The sequence below is a fragment of the Prionailurus bengalensis genome, chromosome A2 (assembly GCF_016509475.1).
Source record: "Prionailurus bengalensis isolate Pbe53 chromosome A2, Fcat_Pben_1.1_paternal_pri, whole genome shotgun sequence".
NCBI classification, from domain to species: Eukaryota; Metazoa; Chordata; class Mammalia; order Carnivora; family Felidae; genus Prionailurus; species Prionailurus bengalensis.
Window position 1 is genome coordinate 52054174 of NC_057348.1, and position 24424 is coordinate 52078597.

General features: G+C 48.7%; 1 protein-coding gene across 13 annotated transcripts in view; it reads right to left on the reverse strand.

Moving 5' to 3' along the window:
* The window catches only part of ATP2B2 (ATPase plasma membrane Ca2+ transporting 2), a 388293-nt gene extending 364574 nt beyond the window's left edge, over positions 1 to 23719 (reverse strand). For 12 of the 13 annotated variants that reach the window (XM_043588121.1, XM_043588117.1, XM_043588115.1 and 9 more), the window contains exon 1: positions 23612 to 23719. The gene's annotated coding sequence lies outside the window, so the exon portion shown is untranslated. The remainder of the gene's footprint in view (positions 1 to 23611) is intronic. The other variant, XM_043588114.1, reaches the window with a different exon arrangement.
* Positions 23720 to 24424: the final 705 nt, after the last annotated feature.

A 24424-nucleotide genomic window follows, 5' to 3' on the forward strand; every position in this document is an offset into this window, starting at 1 on the left:
GAATAGTGATCCCTGTTGACTCGATGGCTATTTTACTTGGGACAATGACAAAAATCAAGGCAATGGTTGTGTTTCTGCTGTTGTGAGTTCATCCCGGAAGACAGTCAGCATGGGGGCTGAGGTCAGCAGGGAAAGGGAAGGGAAGCCTGAGAGATCATGAAGGCTCACGCTTCCAAAGGAATTTACCAGACGCTAAGAATCACTCAAGACCCGCGGACAGACTCTAAATCCAGATCACCCATGACGTTCTGCTTCTGTTTCTCTCATAGAGCCTATCTTCTCATCTGTAAAGTGGGTGTATTAATTCCCTGCCATCTAATCCTCAGGGTTGCTGCAAGGATCAAAAGACATTCTTGGCAAATGGCAAAGACCAAAGCTTGCTTTCCAGTGAAAGCAGGTACCCAATGGAAGGACTAAAATCTGTACTGTGCAGTCAGACCAGGATGTGTGCTTGCCATGGCCAGACGGGTGGTGAAGAGGCACAGAACAAAGCAGATTATCTTCAAGAAGGTGGCTGAGCAAGCAGAGCACAGCTGTGGGTTTTGTAGAAATGACTCTTGGAAAGCAAGTACTGCCGCGTATCCCAGGGAGACTCTAGCTGAGGTGTCTCCACTTTACTGTGAGACTGCCAGACCTCAGCTACAGGCATCCTTCCCTGCCCGACGCAGAGTGACAGTGTGTGCACATGTGTGGCCACATTCACCTGTGTTCAGGGACACATGAAACCAAGAAGACAAATAGGGTTTATGTGCAGCCCCGTCTGCTTACCTAACAGCGTGCCCTGGGGCTGCTTCTGCTCAGAGGGGGTATCACATGTACAAAGGTACCATGTGGTCTAATGATGGACATGTGCATGAGCACACACACACAAGAATGCACACATGTGTAGCAGCAGTGGGGACCTATGTGTGAACCTTTATGACGGACAAATCTTTGGTAACTAGAATTTCTAGTTCTATTCTTCACTGATTTGTTTTCTAAGCCCCAACATGAGGCTTCTTATTTCTTTTTTTTGTTTGTTTTTTTAAGTTTATTTATTTATTTTGAGAGAGAATGAGCACACACACGCAAGTGGAAAAGGGGCAGGGAAAGAGAGAGAATCCCAAGTAGGCTCCACACTGTCAGCGCAGAACCCGCCCTGGGGCCTGATCTCATGAACCGTGAGATCATGACCTGAACTGAGATCAAGAGTCGTACGCTTAACCAGCTGAACCACCCAGGTGCCCAAAGGCTTCCCATTTCTAAAACTAAATTTCTTTTTATAGGACATCTGGACTTTCTACCCAAACACACTAAAGGACAACTTTTAATCAAACAGATCCATTTAGAGCAGGGGTGACTTTGTTTTAATGAGCCACTCATTCTCCTTTCGTGTCTAAATTGTAAAATGTATAATCTGTCCCTTCTGCCTGCCTGTGTCCCTCAGCTTCCTCTCTTCCCTTTTGATTCCCAATGACCCAGAAGCTCGTGGTTGCCTCCATTTGAACCATGTGGGATGGGAACTTAACTCTGTGTAAGCAGAAAGAGGTCAATGCCTCTCTGATCAAAGGCAGTCTGGCACACACCATTCTCCACAGAAAAGGACCAAGAGATCAGGCAAACTCTCGACATGGTTTCCTCAAATCAACGTTAGTCATGTGGGAACAGGGACTGTATCTTGGAACCTCCACGAGTATCTGTGACAAGAGTCTCAACAAAATAGAACCAGTTCTATTTTTTTAAGTGGGCAATTATTAAATTTTTTTATGTTTATTAATTTTTGGGAGACAGAAAGAGATAGGGCACAAGTGGGGGAGGGAGGGGCAGACAGCGAGGCAGACCCAGAATCCAAAGCAGGCTCCAGGCTCCGAGCTGTCAGGACAGAGCCTGATTTGAGGCTCGAACTCCCCAACCATGATACCATGACCCGAGCCAAAGTTGGACACTCAACCGACTGAGCCACCCAGGCACCCCACCTGAGCACATTTCTTAAACAGTAGTTTCTCTGTCCTCTCAAAGATAAAACTGAGAACAAAGGAAGTTAGGTGCAATTCATGGGAGCGCCTAGTTCTGGAACATTGGGGTGGGAGTGATGTGTGGTGCCAGTGTTACCTAATACATTCGTTTTCCGGCTGGAGAGAATGAGGCCCAGAGAGAAGCCTGGAATATTGGAGAGGCATGGCTGAAAGGGCTGGAGCCCTGTCTTCTGAAAGCACAGAGCGCACAGAGAAGCCAGGATGCGGCTGACATTCATCGTGCGTGGCCCAGAGTGGTGGCAGAGAGAAAGGGCTTCTGCATGGCAGAACTCCTAGTACACATATGCCATAGCAAATACAGAGTGTGGGTTTGGAGAATCAGCCCTGCCTCTTACTGGTGGCCTTGGTTTAATAATTAACCCCTCTGCACCCCAGTCTCCTCACATATAAAGTGGGAACGATATGGGGCACCTGGGTGGCTCGGTTGGTTGAGCGTCTGACTTTTGGCTCAGGTCATGATCTCACGGTTCATGGGTTCGGGCCCCGTGTCGGACTCTGTGCTGACAGCTCGGAGCCTGGAGCCTGCTTTGTATTCCGGGTCTCCCTCTCTGCCCCTCCCTCGCTCATGCTCTGTCTCTCTCTCTCAAAAATAAACAAACACTTTAAAAAATAAATAAACAAAATAAAATGGGAACGATACAAAAAACTTCAAGGTGCTGCTGTGAGGATTAAATAGGGGAATTCATAAAATGCTTAGCACAGTATGTGGTGCATCCCAAGTATTCAAGGATTTTTGACTTCTGTTATCTTGGTGGGCTAAAGATTGCTCTCAGTGCCTCAGTTCCAAAATGAATGAAATAGAAGATGCTTTTCCAATGGCATTTCAAGCCAACACTGTTTTCTTTAGTTTTAGAGTCTTCTGGGAACAGCTTTAGAGGAAATTCACTCCAATCAGACTTTTCAGTCTTAGTAAAAAAAACAAAGAATTAGGTCACAAAATGATGAGAATTAAAAGGGTCACTGGGACTCAAGACACCTGCCAGTTATTAGTTATGTGGCCTTAGAAGTCTTAATAATGGGGGCACCTGGGTGGCTCAGTCAGTTAAGCGACCGACTTTGGCCTAGGTCATGATCTCGCCGTTCCAGAGTTCGAGCCCCACATCAGTCTCTGTGCTGACAGCTCAGAGCCTGCAGCCTGTTTCAGATTCTTTGTCTCCCTCTCTCTCTCGGCCCTTCTCCCACTCACCCTGTCTCTCTCTGAAAAATAAACATTAAAAAAATTAACAAAAAAAAGAAATCTTAATGATGGTCAATTGCCAATATTTATTGAATACTTCTTAGTTGTCAAGCACTTGTTCTGATATATGTGTACATACACACACATATTTATTCCTATCACATACCTATATACTCATTAAATTCTCACCATGACCCCTGTGAGGAAGGTATCAGGTGTTTTTCCTATTTAGTTTCCCAGCCTCCGTCTCTCTGATTGTGAGGGAGGCCAGTGCACATTGGCCTTGGGTTATCAGGAATATCCAGAAGACAAGATATGGAAAGTACCAGAAAATAATGAGAGTTGGTCACTGGTGCCAGATGTCAGCCATTCTCCGCGGAGCTCCAGCCACAGAGAGGGCCCCAGTGGCTGGCTCTGGGAAGGACACCCCAATCCCAAGAGGTGAAATGCCACTAGCGAATCAGCCATCAACAGCACGTTGCCTTGAACACACAAATTTAGAATAATGGGCATGTCTTACTTTTCAACACCTTCCTATATGTCCTTTGCCTCAAATTCCTACTGTTCAAGATCAGGAGGGAAAACATTTTGTTCAGAAATCAGTCTGAGTCCACTTCAGCTACAGATTTGTCCCTGATGGTTTGTGCCAAATGACCAGAGTCCTCCAAGAGAACCACCAGAGAAAGAAACTCCGCCCTCAGAGGGGGACAAAATTAAGGCAAACAGACCTCCATGTCAGCATGATTTATTCCTCGCCAGGCCGCCTACAGCCAGCAGCAGCGGCCAAACCAGCAAAGGCATTTTACAAAATCTGCAAAGTGCTTACTCACCAAAATACAGACCATTAACCTGGGCGTCAGATGATCAAGATGGAAACCCTGGCTTGACTGAGGGTGGAAACACAGTGATGATACAAGGGGATGCAGCCCAGAAAGCATCTGTGTGGTCCTCAGTTTAAAAAGGCAAAGTGAGGGGCGCCTGGGTGGCGCAGTCGGTTAAGCGTCCGACTTCAGCCAGGTCACGATCTCGCGGTCCGTGAGTTCGAGCCCCGCGTCGGGCTCTGGGCTAATGGCTCAGAGCCTGGAGCCTGTTTCCGATTCTGTGTCTCCCTCTCTCTCTGCCCCTCCCCCATTCATGCTCTGTCTCGCTCTGTCCCAAAAATAAATAAAAAACCGTTGAAAAAAAAAATTTAAAAAGGCAAAGTGAAGGAGTCATGAGAATCCTTCCCTTCATCGTACCGAGGTGGAAGCCACTGGGCTGTACTCATGCTGCCATTACCTGGTAGGAGGGGCTGGGAAGGAGGGCAGGTCCATGACTAATAGAGGAGATCCACACTGGGCTATGTGTGAACATCAGATTTGAAGATCCAAGGCTATCTGCTCATTGGTTAGCACTGTTCACCTAAAGGGGTTACTTGGGCCTTCCTGCAGATCGAGATCGGAAACAAAACCTTGAGTTATCTAGTGCATATCTCAATAGATTCTACTGGATCCATTACCCTGAGCTTCCCCTGGAGTGGCCCAGGGCTGGGGTGCCAGAACTAGGACTGAGCCTAGCCTTTGCCATTATGAACTCAAGGGAAGCCACTTCTTTGCACTTTAATTTTCTCATCTGTGCAGTGTGAACAGTATGTCTATTTCACAGAATTCTTATTAGTGTTAAATAATATAAACCCTTCCCAAATAAGATAACTCAGTGACAAATAAGATTTCCCAGACTTATGGAGGTCCTGGGCCAGTAAACTCAAAAAGCAAACCCAACTAATCCAACAAAGAAAAAAAATAACCCATTAGGTGAATCAATCTAGTATTGCCAAATACAAACATTAAAAAATGTCCTTCTGGCCTCTGCATCATAGAAAAAAAAAGGCCATATTAACACAGAAAGAGTAGGAAAGTTACAATCTCAGGACAAAAGGCCTCCTTTCCCCCTTAGCTTTATGGAAAGCTCCCCACTGTCCCCCTTCTTGCCTCAGACCAGAGAACCTGCTGCGGACCAGCACTCTCATGCAGTTGCTGGGAAACTGCTAAGATGAGGTATTCTGCACAGGGAGAGAGCCTGGTGGATATCAGTGCCCCGCCTTATTTGTCACACTCTGCCTTGCTGTTAAGGTATTTGCTGCACATCCTCTACCCAGTGGTGGGCTTTGTGTGGGCAGGACCCAGATGCTCGACAGAGTAGGTGCTCAGTGAGGGTAGGGCAAACAGAAGGAAGAGTATCCTAGAGAGAGTGGAAGGCCAGTCTCAGAGACCAGGCAGAGATCAAAACTGAATGGAGGGGGGCCAACCACCCACCCCCACACATCAATCCATCTCTGCCACCCTCCACCCCCCACATACCAAGGATTCTGTCCTCACACAAAGCTCTGGGGCCAAACTTCAACAATTATGTTCATGTCAAAAGAATATGAGTCTTCATTTTAAAGGGCAAAGCAGAAAAGGGGCTGGGAGGGAACTAAGTCTCAGCTATGACTTTATTCACTATCTGAGATTGACACAGAAGAGGGTACACCCCTGGTTCTTGAACAAGATTCCTTTAAGATCAATAGGAGGCTCAACATCCAATCCACAGGGTGAGCCACTGTTACTGTGGAACAATGTACTGTCATCCTCTTAACAGCTGACACTTGCTGAGCACTCCATCATACCAATATAGACTAAAAGAATGATGGGCAGATGCATACACGGATGGATGGATGGATGGATGGATGGACGGATGGATGGATAGATGGATGGATTAGCAGATGGATGCAGAAATGGATGGATGGATGGATGGATGGATGGATATATAATGGATTGATAGATGGATAGAGATAAATAGACACAATATATATCATCTTATCTCAACTTCAAAAGGTACTCTTCAGTCACTGGGGCTTCTGAAGTTTGTTACTTGCTCTAGTCACTCACTCAATTTGTTAAGTGACTTTACAGTCTCTCCTTTTTGATGATTAGATTGTGTGAGGTAGATGCATGCAACATTTCTCAAAGCCACCCCCAGAGACAGAGAGGTGGCTCTGATGGGGCCCACGGCCCACTTGCACACAGGGTCCACGTGTACAGAGAGAAAGAGAAGGACACCAGAATCTACTCCTAGAAGAATAATTATGGGAAAGGTCATGGTCTGCTAATTCTCACCTGGATATGAATGAAGAAAAAGCTTTTGAATCAGGTTTTAGAAAAGCTTTTGAATCAAGTTTTTAAAATTCAATCCATAACCACATATTGAGTAACTCTTTGTTCACTGGCGAGTCCTAAATACCTAGAACAGTGCGTGATATGTGATAGGTGCTCGACAAGTATGTACTGAATCTTTACTGAATTTTTATCCACGTGGAAGGTACTTCATGAAGGCCTACTCTGGGTTTCCAGTTCCTCCTACCCAGATGCTTTCAAGTCAACATGGGAATATTTCTTTTAAAACAAGAATGGAGGTAGCACAGGCCTTGGCAGGGGGTTCTGGTACAGCCACTTGCTGGCTCTCTGATTTCTAGAAGGCTCCTTAGCTCTTGGAGCCTTAGGGTCTCTTCCATAAAACGAGAATAGGGATATCTCTACATTACAGGACTGTTCATAAATAACCACACAATGGATCATGTCATGAAGGAAAACATTCTAGGACATGAATACCATAAGGTGGGATCCCAGGGCCACCACGTTAAGCTACTCTCCCCTTGCTGGTTTCCAGGACACACATTCCCCAGCAGCTGTGGGAGGACCAGACCATTAGTTCCATCTGGCCAGGAGAGGGCCTGGGCTCCTTGGCCACCTCCAGCTGTGGTTCTCTGGGGCCACAGCCAAGATGGCACTGTAGGGCCCTCAGGCCCCAACAGCCTATCCTATTAGCATCCAGCTCACATTGATTTCTCCTAGTCCTCCACACCTGTCCCTTACCTAGAGCCTGACACAGTCAACAGCAGGAGGGCAAGTGCTCAGGTTTATGCATGAAAACAAACTTACTAAACACAAGTCCATGTCCATGATACAGGCCCAGCACCAAAGGCCAGCAGCAGAAGTCACCAGGAGGCCCCCATGGTTTCCTAGTGACGGTACCTGGGAAGTGCTCAGCAAAAATCTGATAATCAATAAATATTATATTTCCATTCCTCTCTCCCAGACATGGACACTGAGGCAGAAAGATGGAGTTTTTCCATCCTTCCATGCCTCAAGTACATGAACTCAGAAATGTTAAATTCCCTAGGATTACACAGCAGCTTACATCCAAGCCTTGATACCCAAAGATCACAGTCTTCCTAGGAAGAATGGAGGGTAATGGTTTTCTTTATACATAAGGGGTCTGCCATTAATGATGGGGTCACAGGTGTTGGGAACTTTTCCCAACAGTGACTCCCTTAATTCCCAACAGTGCTACCATCCAATCTCTACTTTATAGTTGAGAAAACAAAAGTCTAGAGAGGCTGATGAGAGAAAGTGGAAAAGGCAAGACTTGAACTCTGGCCTTCTGACCTTAGTCTATTCTGTCGGCTGGCTCTGCAAAGGTTTGGATGAATCATACTAAGTCAGAAACAGAGTGAGAATCAGTTTTCACAGTAGCTCTATTTTCTTTTTATTAATTCAAAATCTGCATATTTTTACAAGACATACAAACTTGAGGAGCTTAGAGTTGGCGAGCAAACAAAATCCAAGCCAACGTGATTTTGATTTCTGCTCCAAGGGCGGGCAGAGTGAACACACAGATGCAGGCATTAGGATCTGCTTTGGCAGAGGGAGCCCAAAATAGCTGCTGTCCTATTCCTTGCCTCTCTCTCCAACCGTCATTCATTAATTTCTGCTTTGTGGGCGCTGAGGCTCACTGGCTACAGACAAGTCAACTGGCCTTGCAGGCTTTTCTGTAGCAGCATAATAAATGTTTGCAAGGATCTGGCAGGAAATGGATGAGGGGAGATGTCGAGGTCATGATCACAGCTTCTGGATGCCCAGGTTCCAGGGGGAATCCCTGAGTCTGAAAAGATTCCCTCGGTGACCCTAAGAGCATCTTCACATTATGTCATCTTGGTTAGCACTTGGAAGGATGGTGTGTGGTCGTCTGATGGGGACAGCAAGGCATCACGGCAGTTTGTGGGCTGTGGACCCCTAGGATGCAGGTTCCTGGGCAACACTAAATAAACCGCATGCCTGCTTCTTTACTCTGATGATGGTGATGGGTCAAAGCCACATGTCCAGGTTCAAACCAATCACAGGCTCAAACCAGGCCCTCCAAACATACTTAGTGAGTGAATGAATGAGTGAGTGAATGAATGAACTACTTTGAGTCTTAGTGGTCCTTGCTGGTTAGATTATCCTATCACAGAAATTCTCATGTGCTTTAAAGATGAACACAGTCTTTTATCTTACATTAAAAGCTAAGTGTTGTACAAGTGTTGCTTGTGATTGGAAATTCAGCACTTGCCTTTAAAAAATCTCAACTCATATCAACTCAGCAAACAGTTCCCAAGGGTCTGTTCTGTGTTCTGTTCTAAGTCACACACAGGAGTTACTGAGATGAAGAGACACAGCGGGCTGTAGAAGCTCCAACATCTGAGAAAGAGGCAGCTTCCCCGTGGACCCCAGAACACATGGTGGATTCCCTAAGGGGCTGAGTGGGGGTGGGGGGAAGAAAAGAGAACACATACCAGCCCCCCAAGGTACTCAGTGGGTTCCAGGCAATTTCTATATGTCCCACAACAGACTCTTCTACTTCTATACAATCCATCACGATGTGCCTAAAAACCTACCTGAAGGGCTAGGGCCTGAGATCAGAGGGAAATTGCATGAGCACCCATTTTTTCCCAAACAGGACTGATAGAAGGATTAAATGAGACAATGCAGGCAGGCACTCCTGACATGCTGTATCACAAACCACAAAAAAGTGAAATCACTCTGTATCCAATAACCAGTGTAGATAAGACCTAAGACCTGATGACTGTGGCTTCTCAGGGGTGGGGTGGGGAATGTGCTCTTGATGACAAAGTTTAAAGGAAAGTATGTGGCATCCTCAAGGTCAAAGGCATTCAGTGAACACCACCCAGCTCTCTTGGGGGCGGGGGGGGGGGTGATGGTAAAGTTAACACATCATTGTGAAGGACCTCATGCTGTCATTGGCCAACCCATAAATGGGTGCAATTCACTCTTTCCTTCCACAGATATCTAAGTGCCCCCAAGGGCCAGGCCTGTGCTGGGGTGGGGAAACTGCATGGAATAAAACATCCACAACTCCCTGCCCTCATGGTCCTTATACTCTAGGAAGCTGGGCTGGCTTAACCACCAACAAAGAGTAAGTGAGTGAATGAAAGCTTGGCATTTATTTGACTGTGGTTCTTCATTTTTAAAAAAAATTTTTTTTAACATTTATTTATTATTGAGAGACGAAGAGAGACAGAGCATGAGCATGGGAGGGGCAGAGAGGAGGAGACAAGAGAATCCGAAGCAGGCTCCAGACTCCGAGCTGTCAGCACAGAGCCCGATGCGGGGCTCAAACTCACAAACCGGGAGATTATGACCTGAGCAGAAGTCGGGCGCTTAACTGACTGAGCCACCAGGCACCCCAGTTTTTTAAAGTTTATTTATTTATTTTGAGAGAGGCAGACACAGTGCAAATGGGAGAGGGACAGAGAGAGAGAGAATCCTGAGCAGGCTCAAACACTGCCTGATGCAGGGATTGAACCCACGAAGCTGTGAGATCATGACCTGAGCTGAAACCAAGAGTCAGACGCTTCACTGACTGAGCCACACAGGTGCCCCTCTTTATGCTTTTTTAAATAAATGCTTGATTCTGCTTCTTGCTCTTTCTTCCCAGTAATATGCTCTGGGAATAGAACCCTATTAGTAGGCAGAGACATGGATCTACCTTGGTTCTTCGCTTCTGTTGCATGTAATTCCTCAGTGCAGCTAGTCTGTGGTTTATTTACTCAGCTTTCTGTTGTGGGACCATCACTAGAATGTGAACCCCACATTCTATTTTGTTCATGGTTCTAGCCCCAGAGCCTGGCATAGTGCTTGACATAGTAGGCACTCAACAAATGATTATCAGGTGAAAGAATACATTCGGGTTGTTTGCAATGCTTCAATATCAAACAGTGCCAGTGGCCATCTGCATAAGCCTCCCAGGGCACAAGACCACATCTCTCTGACAGACACTAGCAATTGTATGCATTTGCCAGGCCAGGGTGTCTGGGTATTTATTTTTAACTTTTTATTTGGAAATGATTGCAGATTCACGGGAGGTTGCAAGGAAATGTACAGGGAGGACGCAGTCACCCCAGCCTCCCCCAAAGTCAGCATCCTACACAATATCAAAAGCAAGAAATTGGTACTGGTACAATCCACAGAGCTTGTTCAGGTCACACCAGTTGTAAAGGCACTCGTGGGCATGCGTGTGCATACGTGCACGTGTAGCTCCATGCAATTTTATGACATGTACCACTATGTAAACACCACCGCCACCAGGATACCCAACTGCACCATCACCATAAGACCCTCTCCTTCCCCCTCTTTCTGGCCACGTGTGGCTCTCCTCATCCTTAACTCCTGACAACCTCTAACCGGTACCCTGTCTCCATGCCATTTCACTAATGTCACCTAAATGGAATCATGTGGTATGTAAGCTTTTTCACTCCTTCACGTTCATCCAGGTGGTTGGGCGTATCGACAGTTCATTCCCTTTTCCTGCTGAGTAGTATTCCACAACATGGTCATACTACCGCATATGTAACCCTTACACATAGTTTTAATTCTAAGAGGTACTGCAGAATTGTCCCCTCCGTGGACTGCGGGCACGGAAACTCTGCTCAGCAGTGTCGACAGCATCTATTTCTCCCACATTCTCACCAATACTGCACAACATCAAACATTTTAATTCCTGCTAGTCTCACAAGTGAAAAATTGATCTCTCCTTGTTTGGCGGGGGTGAGGGGGGACATACATTTTTCTGATTCTATAGATAAGACTCTTGTGGAAAATTCTTTGCACAGTGAGGGAATCCTGGGTGCCAGGAAGACTTTAGGAGGGAGGGTCACCTACTGTGACAGCTCTGGAGGCCAACACTGATGCCGATGGTTGTGCAAATTGAGGGCATCAAGGGCCCCAATTAAAAGCCTGCCTGTATGGGGGTGCCTGGGCTCAGTCGGTTGAGTGTCTGACTTTGGCTCAGGTCATGATCTCACAGTTCGTGAGTTGGAGCCCTGCATCGGGCTCTGTGCTGACATCATGGAGCTTGGAGCCTGCTTCTAATTCTGTGTCTCCCTCTCTCTCTCTGCCCCTCCCCCATTCACACCCTTCTCTCTCTGTCTCTCTCTCTCTCTCTCTCAAATAAATAAACATTAAAAAAAAAGCCTGCCTGTATCAAAAGATGCCTCTGCCTTCAAGAGATGCCATCTTATTTCCCCACTCCTTGAATTTGGGGTCACCTTGTGACTTGCTTTGGCCAACAAAATGCGATAGAGGGGAGACTGGGCCAATTCTGGGTTTAGATCTCAAGAGTCCTTGAGAGCTTCTGCTCTCTGTCTCTTGTAGCCCTGACACATGTGAGCCACATGAACAGACCCAGGAGAGTTCCTGGATGATGAGACACGGCGTGGAGGAGGGATGAGCCATCCCTACGCCAGCCCAGAGTCAGCCAACAGCCCAACTTGTGAGAGAGCCTACCACGATCAACAGAGTCACCTATCTAACCAGTGGCAGATCATACACAGGTGAGGAAGCACAGCCAGGACCAGAAGAACCATCCGGTGTCCTGCAGATTTTCCAGCAATAGTATGAATCTACTGCTTTAAGACACTGAGTGTGGGGCAGTTTGTTATGTAGGAACAGCTAACTGAAACGGCCATGCAAGAGAGAAGTCTCCACCGCACAAAGCCCCCAGGGCTCTGTGATGACCGCACCCTATGGGTAAGGTGTCTCTGGCAAATTAAGTCTCATATATCTCTGTTCCAATATACAAAAGTCCCAGACAAGTTCCCCCACTCAATCCGCGGCCCTCGGCCACCCACTCCGAGTAAGGAACGTTAACAACTTCTGTCAAAGACAGCTCCCGTCTTCACATGGTAGTGGGTGAAAAACCCAAAGTGGCAAAGAAGCATCCTCCCCAGCCTCACCCTATGAGACAGGGTGTTTGCGGATAAAAATACTCTTTCCCCTCTTCTCAAACATGGAAACTGTCCAGGGTCAGCCTCCCACACACTTCCACTCAATTTCTGCCTCTGGTTATAAAACCTTGTGCCTAAAAATAGATTTCAAGGGGATTTCACAGACGTGTTCTCAGGCATAATTGCAGTGTTCCTGCAAACTTTGGAGAAATTCAATCTTACTCTTTGAACACACACTCTTCAAAGCCCTGCCCCCAGGTATTAAGCAGCAGGAAGAGCTGTGATTGATTCCTGTCCCTCTGATTCTCCCACGAGGAAGGCAGGTGTTGGGTGCAGCTGTTCTCAATGCACTTCTGCCTCGTTTGGTTTTAGCTGTTCACCTCTGCACCCACCTCCAAATCACCCAGCCCAGGGTTTGCACACCTGCCTCGTCTTTCCTGACTGCCTGGCCTCTGGTTGCTCCTTGCCTTTCCTTCTAACCTCTGCCCCTCCCTTCCTTTGCTTCTCTAGTCCAAAGTCAGTCCGGGACACCGCCTCACTCCGTACTGATCCCGCGTGTCACTGTGGCCTCCCCCTTCCATCTCACGCAAGTACAGAGTTTAGAATAAGGGAGGAGGCTAGAAATCAACCAGCACAACCTCCTTAGTTTACAGATGAACCCTGGATGGACCACCTGGGTGGCTCAGTCAGTCAGGTGAGCTTTGGCTCAGGTCATGATCTCACAGCTCATGGGTTCGAGCCCCACATCAGGCTCTGTGCTAACAGCTCAGAGCCGGGAACCCGTTTCAGATTCTGTGTCTCCCTCTCTCTGACCCTCCCGGACACATGCTCTCTCAAAAATAAATGAACATTAAAAAAAAAAAAAGAAACTCTGGAGAGCCAGGATGATCGGACAGATTAAGCCAAAATCAAATGTGGACGTAGTGACCAACACAGAACTAGAACCCAGGAACCCCACACCGGGAGTCACCTCTAATTCTGGTTACTTACCTGCCAAGTTCCAAACAACAGCAACAACAATACTGATCATTAGAATAGCTCCATTTATTACATTCTTATTATATGCCAGGCACTGGGCACACACATCATTTTATAGGTGGATAAATTGAGGTATAGAGAGGTGAGGTGACCTGCCCAAGGTCACAGATATTAATTGGCATATCAAAGATTTGTTATCAGGTTTAATGCCAAGACTGTGGCTCCTCAAGCCTGCCCTGCATCCTGTTATAAATACCTCTCCTGTTGGGGTGGTTGCCTGCATTTTCACCGCACCAAGCCTTTTCTAGGCCCTCCGGTCAGTTGCCAGGCTCCCCTTTCCCATTCCCTCCAATGCCCACTGGTCTTTGGTGGGCTCCCTTTGGTTCTCACAGCCCCTCTGCAGGAGGGAGCCAGCTTTTCAGAACGGATTTGTTTTCTCAGGCAAACTTCACCGCTTCCTGGCTCTGTTTTGTTGGGCGAGCACCCTTCCCCTCCGAGCCTTAGCTTCCCCAGCTACAAGATGGGGTGAGACTGAGCCACTTCATAGAGGCACAGGAAAGATAAGGCAAAATAAGTCCAGTACAATGTCCCACACATAGTAGGTCTTCAAGAATGAGTTCCCTTAAGGCCTACTTGGTGCCTTCACTGCCTTACATCCATCACACTCACATCCACTCTCTGGGTCCACAGGTGTTTTTCTCCACTACCCACCTCTGCCCTTCATGGTATCTGGTCCCTAATGGGCCTCATCCTATTTCTCAGGGCACCTATGAAAGCATTTTCCTCCCACGGCATGTCCAGTCCATGTCAGAGTACAGGCCCTAAGTCCACATCTGTTTTAGGTTCTAGTGTCTTCTCCACAACCACTCCACAGTATCTTGGAGGGCAAAGCTATTCCTATACTTTTCGAAATACCGAACCCATGCCCCGAGTCGACCAAGCGTTGGCACTGTTGGTGCACAGACAATCCTAAAACCTCACGGTTTGATGGAGTCTCCAGAAACATCTACCGATTCCTGTCATTCATTCATTAGGACACAGGAAGGAATAAACCCCAATCCCCTGTCCTGTCACAGCTCCTAGCCTAGCAGGGGAGTCTGGAGAGTGAGCACACCGTTGGGCAGACTCTGGGGACCGCCTCCCCAGTGGCTATTCCCTCCTCCTCCCTGGCTGGCGGAGCCCTGACTGTGCCCCCAGCTGACTCAGAGCTGAGTCCTAGCCCTTTTAAGCTTTTGGTCCCATTCCCTTGGCTTAGGCATGGTCATGTGACCAAATTCCAGCCAATGAGACACACGAGAGGTCAGCTGGGGGCTTCTGAGAAAGAATTCCTACCTGATAAAAGAATCACAGAGATGCCCCTGTCTTTGGTCTCCCAGGCACTGTGACATTTGCAGGGGATGCTTCAGACAAGCATCCTGGTTGGATGATGGCAGAGGAGAAAGTCAGACAATAGGCTTGTTTGGCATGGATGAGCCCACGAATCACCCAGCTGCACAGCTTTTGATTATGTGAGATAAGAAAGGGTCTTACTGTTTGTCAGTTGAGTCAGGGAACCCAAATCACTGAAACCAAAAGCTGACTCCCTGGTTCAACAGTTAATACACAATAGTTAATGCTCTGGGGTGGGGTGGGTGGGGCGCCCTCAGGAAAAGTTTCACAAAGAAGTCACATTTGACCAGTCTTCCTTTTCAAGGGTGAGAAAGAGTTGGCCAGTCAGACGAGTTGGCATCTGCAAAGTCTGGAGGCATGAGCTAGCCCAGGAAGTGTGCAAAGGAAAGATCTGGAGCTGTGAAGGGGCCCACGCACTATAAAAGGACAACACCTCCTTTGCTACAGCCTCTGAGGGCCTCACTTTGCTCCTCTGTAAAATGGGGACAGAGACGTTCCTCGAAAAGTGGTGGTGAGGCTCGAATGGGACTGTGCGCGTGAAAGTGCTTGTAATTGTCCGGCCCTACATAAATCACAGCTGCCATCTGTGTTTGGTCTTTGCCTAGGGAATGGCTCCTGTAAACCTGCCCATTCCCTCCACATTTCGGGCCCCGCTACAATCTCCCTTTCATCTCTTCTTTAGCCCCTTGCCGGCTGCCCTTAAGCTAGCAAGGATTTCTCTGACCACACCACAGTCCTCTTCTCTTGTTTCATTCCAAACAGTTTTGCCTAAATCAGTGACTCCATTCAGGAATTCATCCTCAGGAGATGCCCGGACGTATGCCCAGGGGTCCACCCACCAGAATGTTCATCACGGTGCTCCCTATAATAGCAAAATTCTGGACACAGCCTGAGTGCCCATCAGGAAGGGATCCATTAAATAAATGATGACAGAGCCACTTATAAAAGATGCCCCTATTCTATTATTGACTGAGAGATAGGTACCCAAAAAAAACCCCACTATCTATTTACTCATCACTCATAGAGAAATGTCTGGGAAGACATTTGACAAAATGGAGGCTAGCTCTTTTTAATGGAATTTTATTTATGTTTTACTTTCTTCTTTATGCTTTTCAGTATCATTTGCATTTTCTATAATCATTATGTAACATGTCTACAATCCAGGGGTCAGAGCTATTTTTATTTTGAAAGGGGAAAAAACAGACAGAACTGAAGCTAAGATCCACCTTCTTTGGGCAATCTCCCCTAAAGTCATGTGTGACAGGATTAGAGTTTTCTGCTAACCTGGAACCTTCTCCATGGCACCCCTGCTTGGACATCTTCTACTGCGGTGAGCTCACTATTATTCCAGGCCGAGCTCAAGTGGCTCGAGAGTTCTCTCACGCTGAACAAGAAGCTCCCTCTTAGTCCTAATGCTGCCTTCTATGCCTTGCAGAACAAGCCCGATGTCTCCCTCTCCTCCCATGCACTTGTCACACTCCACCCGGCCACTTATCGAGTGACATGATGTTCTGGGGGATGCCCCGTTTTAGGCAGAGCATGAGCAAGGACCTGGAGATGTACAAGCACACAGCCCATTGCAAGGATCCTGGGAACTTGTCAGGAAGAGCATAGAGCACACGTGGAGACAGATAAGGCCAGGGTGAAATCGGAGAGGCCCACATATGCCATGTGAAGGAGACTGGTGGTCACCTCATAAGGCACAGTTCTCACCCACAACACCTCCAAACCCTAAAAATTTAGCATCACACTTGAAGGGATTAAAAGACTCAAAAATATCTCTAAACAAATAGTGATTATTTCAACTCATTCCCTACCTGTAGCAGTCAGGATGGGCCAGGTTATGCTGCAGTAACAAATAAGCCCAAAGTGCCAGGGCTAAATGCAAATCTCACTGATGCCACGTGCCTGTTATGGGTTGGCTTGGCACTCTGCTCTGCAGCATTCTCACTCACGAATCAGACTAAGGAGGCTACATCTCCATGCTGCCTCAATTGCCAAGGGATGAAAAGGGAAAGTGGCCAACAGTGTGCTGCTTAGTAAAGCTTCCATCCAGAAATGACACACATCACTTCCCAAAATTCATTGGCCAAAGCAAGACACACAATTATAACTAATATCAAAACAGGCAAGGAAGTTTAATTTATTATGTGCCTAGAGAGTAAAGACATGGAAATATTTCTTTTTCACTGTTAACTAGCCAAATTATGAAAAAGAAGAGGGAGCAGAAAAAGAGGGGGAAAATGAAGAGGGCAAGGGAGGGAGATATTTATGATCTAGGCTCTTTGCTAAACACTCTAAAAATCTTAATTCTTTTGAAAAATTTTTTTAAGTTTATTTATTCTGAGAGAGAGAGAGAGCACACCAGTCGGAGAAGGACAGAGAAAGAGGGGGGTAGAGAGAATCCCCAGCCTGCTCTGCACCCAGCATGCGCAGCCCAGTGCAGGGCTCTGACTCACGAACCGGTGAGATCGCGACCTGAGCCGAGATCAAGAGTCAGACACTTAACCGACTGAGTCACCCAGGCACCCGTATAAATCTTAATTCTTAAAACAATCCTATGCACTACTTTTCTTTTCCTTCTTCTCCGGCTGGGGGAACTAAGGCACAGAGAAGTTAAGCCACTTGCCCAAACGTCACACAGCTAGTAAGAGGTCTGTCCAGAATTTGTTCCTGGGCACTCTTAACCATCGTTACACTACTGAACAGTCAACTGTGAATCAGTGCCAATACAAACATTCAGTTATTTCAGAATTCAGCCAGTTGCCCTTTGCACGGATTTGCTGAGAGAGCACTCTCCTGGCTTCATGTTCTTATCGACTCTTGATGACAATGTTTGGGAGAGTCCATTCGAGGTGGCATCTCTGCCCAATGCCAGTTTATTACACACCGTGCCTCTTATATCCCGCGTACATGTTGGACCCTCTTTACACCCCCTCCCCTGATGCACCCAGGGCTATGTTATGACCCCTGGATGTTCACCTCAACAGGTCGTTTCTTCGCACAGCATCAGAAGCATATTTTGCAAGTTGCTCACACACTGATGGCCCACCTGTGAGTTTTGGTGGACAGGAGTCACTGCTTGGGCAAGATGCCTTCATCCCAGGACTTTGTCGTTGTTGTCGGCTGGGTGTGGGGGAGCAGTGACTATCTGTGTTATATAACAAAGCCATTCATCCAACACACATTTATTAACCATCTACTATGTGCCAGGGCCTGAGGATGCAAAGTAAAAAATAAAAAAGACCCAGTTAGCCCCACCTTCTGGAAAGTGTAGTCACAGTTGGGCGACAGACACTGGGATAGAGGCCTCTGGGTACTGCCCCTGTCCCTCACCTCCCCCCTCACCAGGGCCTAACACATCACTGCTCTCTGACATCCTGGCCCCATGACACCAGGAAGGTTCTGTTAGAAACATCTCCACACCAGCAGGCGCCACGTGGTGAGGCCAGCTTGAACTAGAAACACGGGGGCTGGGTTTGAGAGGTGGCTTCATCAATGAGTAACTACCTCATGGCGAAAGGAAGCTGATATTTATCGAGCCTTATTATAGGTTTGCTATGAAGATGGAAAGATACACAGATCTGTGAAAAGTGCTCTGTACATTACAAGATGACGATGATGGTCGCGATCACCGCCAGCCATCAGGAAAAGTGCCTACTGTGTGCCAGGCGCTGTTGCAAGAACTTTACTTGTCTTAATTCTTGTCATTCTTCACAGAAGTACCCATCAGGTGGGTGCTCTTAGTATTCTACTTTGCATATGAGGAAATAGAGGTTGCTGAAGGCACTCACCCAAGATCACATAGATGCGATCAGAAAGTGATGGAGCCAGGAGTGTAAGCTCAGCAGGCTGGCTCAAATAGTAGCTGCTCTTGTGTGCACTTGGATCGTTTTCTCTCTAAATGTGGACTGAACAGCTGCTGTTGTTTTCTCTTTTTGATTCCTCAGTACCCGTGTTAACTTTGGGGGAAAGGGGAGCTCATTCTTACTGGAAATCATAACCATTCATTCCCTCCTTGGTTCATTGCTGTTGTGCATAGAATTGTGTCCTCCCAAGAGACATGTTGGGGTCCTGACCCCTGGTACCTGTGAATGTGACCTTATTTAGAAATAGGGTCTTTGCAGATGTAATCAACTTTAGATGAGGTCATACTTGATGACGGTGGGCCCTATTGCAACACAACCACTGTCCCTATAAGGACGGAAAGATTTGGAAATAGAGACATAGACAGAGGGAAGACAGCCATGTAAAGACAGAAGCAGAAATTGGAGTGATGTAGCTACAAGCTAAGGAACAGCAAAGATGGCTGGTGACCATCAGAAGCTAGGAAGAGGTGAGGAGGGATTCTTCCCTACAGGTTTCAGATGGAGTGCGGCCCTGCCAATGCCTTCATTTTGGACTACTAGGCTCCAGACCTGAGAGAGACTAAATGTCTGTTGGTTTTAAGCATCCCAATTTGTGGTAATTTGTCAGGGCAATCCTAGGAAACAGATATAATAATCATGTATTGAGCACCTACTATGTTCTAGACACACTGGGGATATGACATTAAATGAGACAGGAACTCAGACCTTAAAGTATTCATAGTCTGGTGCATCTGCCTTATACATAACTCTGCTCTAGAAAAGAACACACACACACACACACACACACACACACACACACACACACCCCAAGTAGTGGTTTAAGTAGCAGGAGACATGAATTCTAGGTCTAGTTCAGCCCCTTTAATATGCTGTGTGACCTTGAAGAAGTCACTTTCCCTCTCTGGGCCTATTTTTTCACTTTTTCTGTAAAATCAAGGAGTTGGCCCAGAAAACCCTCAAGGGGTATCCTGGCTTTAAAGTTCTATGACATGCTGGGATGAGGACAGGCAGAAAGGGGTAGGGAAAGCATGTGCAGCCTCCCATTCTCCTCAACATCCCTTGTGTGGAGCCCTGGCACTCTAGGGCACTGTCCCTCTGCCCTCATCATCCCAGGGCCATGTACTAGACAACTAGGGACAGCCCCCATGCCCCAGAGCCAAGCCTAAACCTGTTTATCCTGCCTGGCCTATTCCCTCCCAGGGAAACCACAATGAAGTCTCCTGTCTTCCTCCCGACCCCCTCTGCCTGCTGACCGAACCTGGTGTTTCCCCTGTGGCATGGTGTGGTCCCTCCTCTTGGGAGCTGGGATGAGCTGTTTTTCAATGGCAGTTGTCTTCTGATCTATTGGCCTCAACATACCTGAACTATAATAAAACCTGTATTTAAAAACAAGGACAGGGGTGCCTGGGTGGCTCAGTCGGTTGAGCATCTGACTTCGGCTTGGGTCATGATTTTGCGGTTTGGGCTCCATGTTGGCCTCTGTGCTGACAGCATGAAGCCTGGAACCTGCTTCAGATTCTGCTTCCTCTCTCTCTGCCCCCCCCCCCCAAATAAATAAATAAACCTAAAAAATGTTTTTAAATGTGGGGCCCCTGTTCAAAAATTATTAAGAATTGCAATATGGTGACCCCAAAGCATTAAATCAAGTGCAGGGCCCTTCTCAACATAGGACCCTGCGTGACAGCATAAGTCATGTGCCCATGGAGCTGGCCCTGTTCTTTCCTCCTTCCCAACCTGGCATCCGGTTCCCTTCTGCTTCTCAAATCTCTCTAGCCTGATTTTCCAATTTCAAAGCCTCAATACTGAGCCCCCCTCTTTTTTGTACTCCACTAATGGATTCAAATTTTTAGAAACCATAAAGCTTTAATAATTCTGCTTCATTGTGAAGGGAGGAAAGGAGGCCAGTATGAATTAATGAAAAGTCTAAGAAATAAGACATTACTAAAGAAATCGTGTTTTATTACCCTCCGATTTATATGGTGACAGAAATGACATGGAGAACGAGGGAGAGTGGAGGAAGTTGAAGCTTTTTGGATTTGATTAAACAAATAGAAAAGATTGAACTTATAGCTTGTAATAAGCATATTCCTTTTTTGGCAAACGATGCGACTAAAAACCGCCTCCTTAAGTAGGTTAATATTTCTCTTGTCCACGATCACTTTGCTCACTGAGAACTTTTTAATGCGACAGAAGCTGGTAAATTTCTTCTGCAGTGATTCTATGTAACAAAACGAGTTTCCTGACCTTGCAGGCAATCTACAGTATAGATCGGGTTAAGGGAATTTCTTGTCAAAGGGAAATCCAGTATGGCAAATTCTCTCTGCTCCCCACCTCCAGAAGAGTCACATCTTCAGAGCAACCATCTAAAATGCAGAGCTCATCGTGTGCCACAGCACGACACTCCTGGACTTCATCTTCGCTGGCTGCCACATTTCAGACCTAACTCAGTGTCGTGCCACAGTTGGATCCAGACCTATTTTGGGGTGGTAGCCTCAAACGGTGCACACACCCCACACCTCCGAGCCTGAGCGACCTGGGCTTGGACTGCCCTCCCCCCCAACTTGCACAGTCTGTCAAAATCCTCACTCATGTTTCAAGGTCCAGCTCAAAGGTCCTCTCCTCTGGGAAGCTGCCTCTGACATTTCCAGGCAGAATCTCGGCCTCCGTCTGCCCCCACGGCACATCTATTCCAGCATTTGTGCTCCTGCCTAACAGTTGTCTGTTCACTTCTTTCAGAGGGGGAAAGCATGCCCTGGGGCTCGCCCACCTCCGAGGAGGTGGTGTAGTCCAGCAGTTTAGTAGCAGAAGAGGTCCCAGCTCCAATGCTAACCAGCTGCATGCACACAGTAACACCAGCCTCACAGCACTGTGAGGATTAAATCAGATGATAACCTGAAAGTGCTTAGCACGGAGACTGGCAAAAAGCAAGCTCAAAGAATATTAACCGTTTTCTCTGAACACTAGTGTATAAACATGGGGTCACAGAATGGCCATGCGGCTGGTCAGTCCTGGTTTCTGCCTGTGGTCCTGGAGCTATTATTATTAATGCCCTCTCCCCTTTTCAAAAGTGTTTCCGTTTGGGTGACAAATCACATGGCCACCTATGACAGTTAGGACCAGGTCTATTTTATTTACCAGTGTGTCCCTGCCACATGAACAGTGCTTAGCACATATTAAGTACTTAATACAAATTTATCAAATGAATGAATGTGTCTCCCATGCCTAGCAAGTGCCTGGCACCTGGCAGGAGGTTCATAAGAGCTAATATGGCTGATTTCTCTGCATTTCCAAGCACCTCCTGACCCAGAGAAGGCATGAATCAAGGCTTGGTGAGTGAGTGAGTGAGTGAGTGAATGAATGAATGAACAAACGAACGCACTCCCTCCAATCTGTTGCCAATCGCACATCCTGGGGAAACAAACGACATCTCACAGGGGTAGGGGCGAAGACTGGGTCAGATGGAGGACGAGGTGGATATGACGCCTTCCCATCACACTTCGGAGAGGGGGTATCTCTTGCTGGGGCTGCAGCAGGGCCCTGTTTTCATTTTCCAGCTAGAAACTGGGGATTGGTTTCCCCCATGTACCAGCAGGAGACCACAACCTAGGTTAGCCTGACCAGTAAGTCCAGTGGGCTCTTGAGGGTGCTGAGACCCTTGCCTCCATCAAACACTGTATATAAAGTACAGGTGCTCAAGCTTCCAGCAGGTGCTGCCTACCAGCTGCTGACCTAGCCACAGGGGAGAAGACACGTAACTCCAGTAACTCCAGGTGCGAGGAGCAGAAGGAAGAGAATGGGAATGCTTTCTGCCCTTCTAGGCTCAGAAAGGAAATTTCACATGTTGGCAGCCAAAAACATTTGGATACAGACTACGCACTAGACATGATAAGAACTTCAAGAGCATTAACTCAGCCATGAGAACAGCCCTATGAAGAAGCTACTCCCATTTTACACATGGAAGTGAGTCAGAGTGGGGAAATGACTTGCCAGAGGTCACACAGCTAGTAAGACAGTGTCCCAGAGCTCAGATCCCTTGGCAGGTGAGGGTAGAAACCAGAAAGGAGTCCTCTCCATCCCTCCTCAATCCAATATAAGAAAGCCCAGTTCCTGTTCCCCCTAGTCGGGCTGTGTGACCTTGGGCCCAGCTCACCCTCTCTGAGCCTCACTTCCTTTTTCCAAGGCTAACGTTCTAGGAGGCTAGGATATACTCGATTTCCAGGACATCTCCTCCTCTGAAACCACAGGGTTTCGGGGTGACCAGGGAGCCTGGCTGAGTCCAGGTGTCCAAGAACATATTGATTCACCATGGGAGCCTGGCTGGGGGATACCTTCTCCACCCATTTCCTGAAGGAGCCCTTGCAGCTGGGCTGAAAAATCAAGCGGCGGATCCGAGAGCCCAACTGAGTGTGGGGCTTCGGAGCTCTCGTGTCACCAGGTGGGGTACCAGCCGCGCGTCTGCTTGGAGAAGAGCTGTGGGAAGGGTGAGGGATGCCAGAAAAATGCGAGGAGAGAGCTGCAGAGAGCGCCTGGTGGAGGGTCCTTTTGCACTTCTGCTCTCAGAAGCTCGGATAGAAACCGCCTTTGGGAAGGGTAGTAGCCCCCAGCCCAGGGTCAACGTCCATAGCTCTGGTCATTTCCCCAGCCTGAAGGAAATGGGGCCTGGAGAAAGGGGGCCCCCAATACTGGGGGAAAGCCAGGCGGAGAAGTCAGAGCCAGCCGAGTAGGAGGAACGAGGTGGGGGGGGGGGAGGTTCTAGCGCTCTGGACTCCCCCAGCTCCGGGGCTGTTCCGAGCCCGTAAAGTTTGCGCGCGGCAGGCGCAAGGTGCGCCCCCTCCCAGCGCCCGCAGGCGCCGGGTCCGCAGGCGCCCACCCCGGCCCGCCCCGCCCGCCGCTCGGTGCCCGCTCAAGGTCACTGCTGACAAGGCGCCTGCCTCCGCGAAGCGAGGGGACCCTGGACGCGCTCGGTTTCAGCTCGGACTCTGGCCCGCCGGGGGTTCCCGGGGCCAAGCACGTATGGAAAGAAAGCCGGCTGGGAGGGAGACACAGACCGAAGGAGAGGGGAGGAGGCCCAGAGCCCCGGGCCCGGCCGCCCCTGCCTCACCTGCGCCGGCTCCGCGAGCGAGATGCTGCTGCTGCCGCTGCCGCTGCCGCTGCCGCCGCCACTGGTGCGCGCCCGGCCCGGCCCGGCCCCGCTGCGGCTGCGGCTCCTCCGCCGCGGCTGCCCCGCGCTTGCCTCGCCCCGCGGCCCCGCCGCCGCCGCCCGCCTGCCTCCCTCCCTCCGCCGCCGCCTCTGCCACCGCTGCACTGCGCTCTGCCCGCCTCCCTCCCTTCCTCCCTCCCCTCCCCGCTCCCTCCTCCCCCGCGCGCTCCCCCTCGGCCCTCCCCAAACTCCGCACGGAAAGCGCCCCGCGGGACCCGGAGCGCGCCGTCCCGCCCGCGCCCTCCAGCACGCGCACACGCCGGTCGGCCGGGGGAGGGAGGGGGTCTGCAGCGTCTCCCCTGGTGCGGTCTACAGGTACCTCTGTCACCACCAGCCCCTTACTCCACCCCCATCCCTGCCGTTAACTTGGCCCTGGGAGGGACCCCCTCCTACCCTCCCCCTCCCCAGCCCCCGTGGTCGGGATGTCCCAGACCTCCCCTGTGGTTGGGGTCATACAGTTTGGGGTGAATTGAGATATGGTGTGGGCGTGTGGGGAGACCTAGCTTAGGGGGAGGGGGCTGGCTGGACCAATCCTAGGGAGTTTAGCTGGAGGATATTCAGACCTCGAGAAAGGACTGGGGTAGGGCAGGGGCACCTGTTGGGCCCTAGCCTCCAGCCTGTCAGGCCTAGGGCCTGGAGGAGAGCAGAAAGAGGCCCTGCCTGAGGAGAAAGGCGAAAACCCCAGGCACACACAGAAAGCACCTCCTCAAAGCA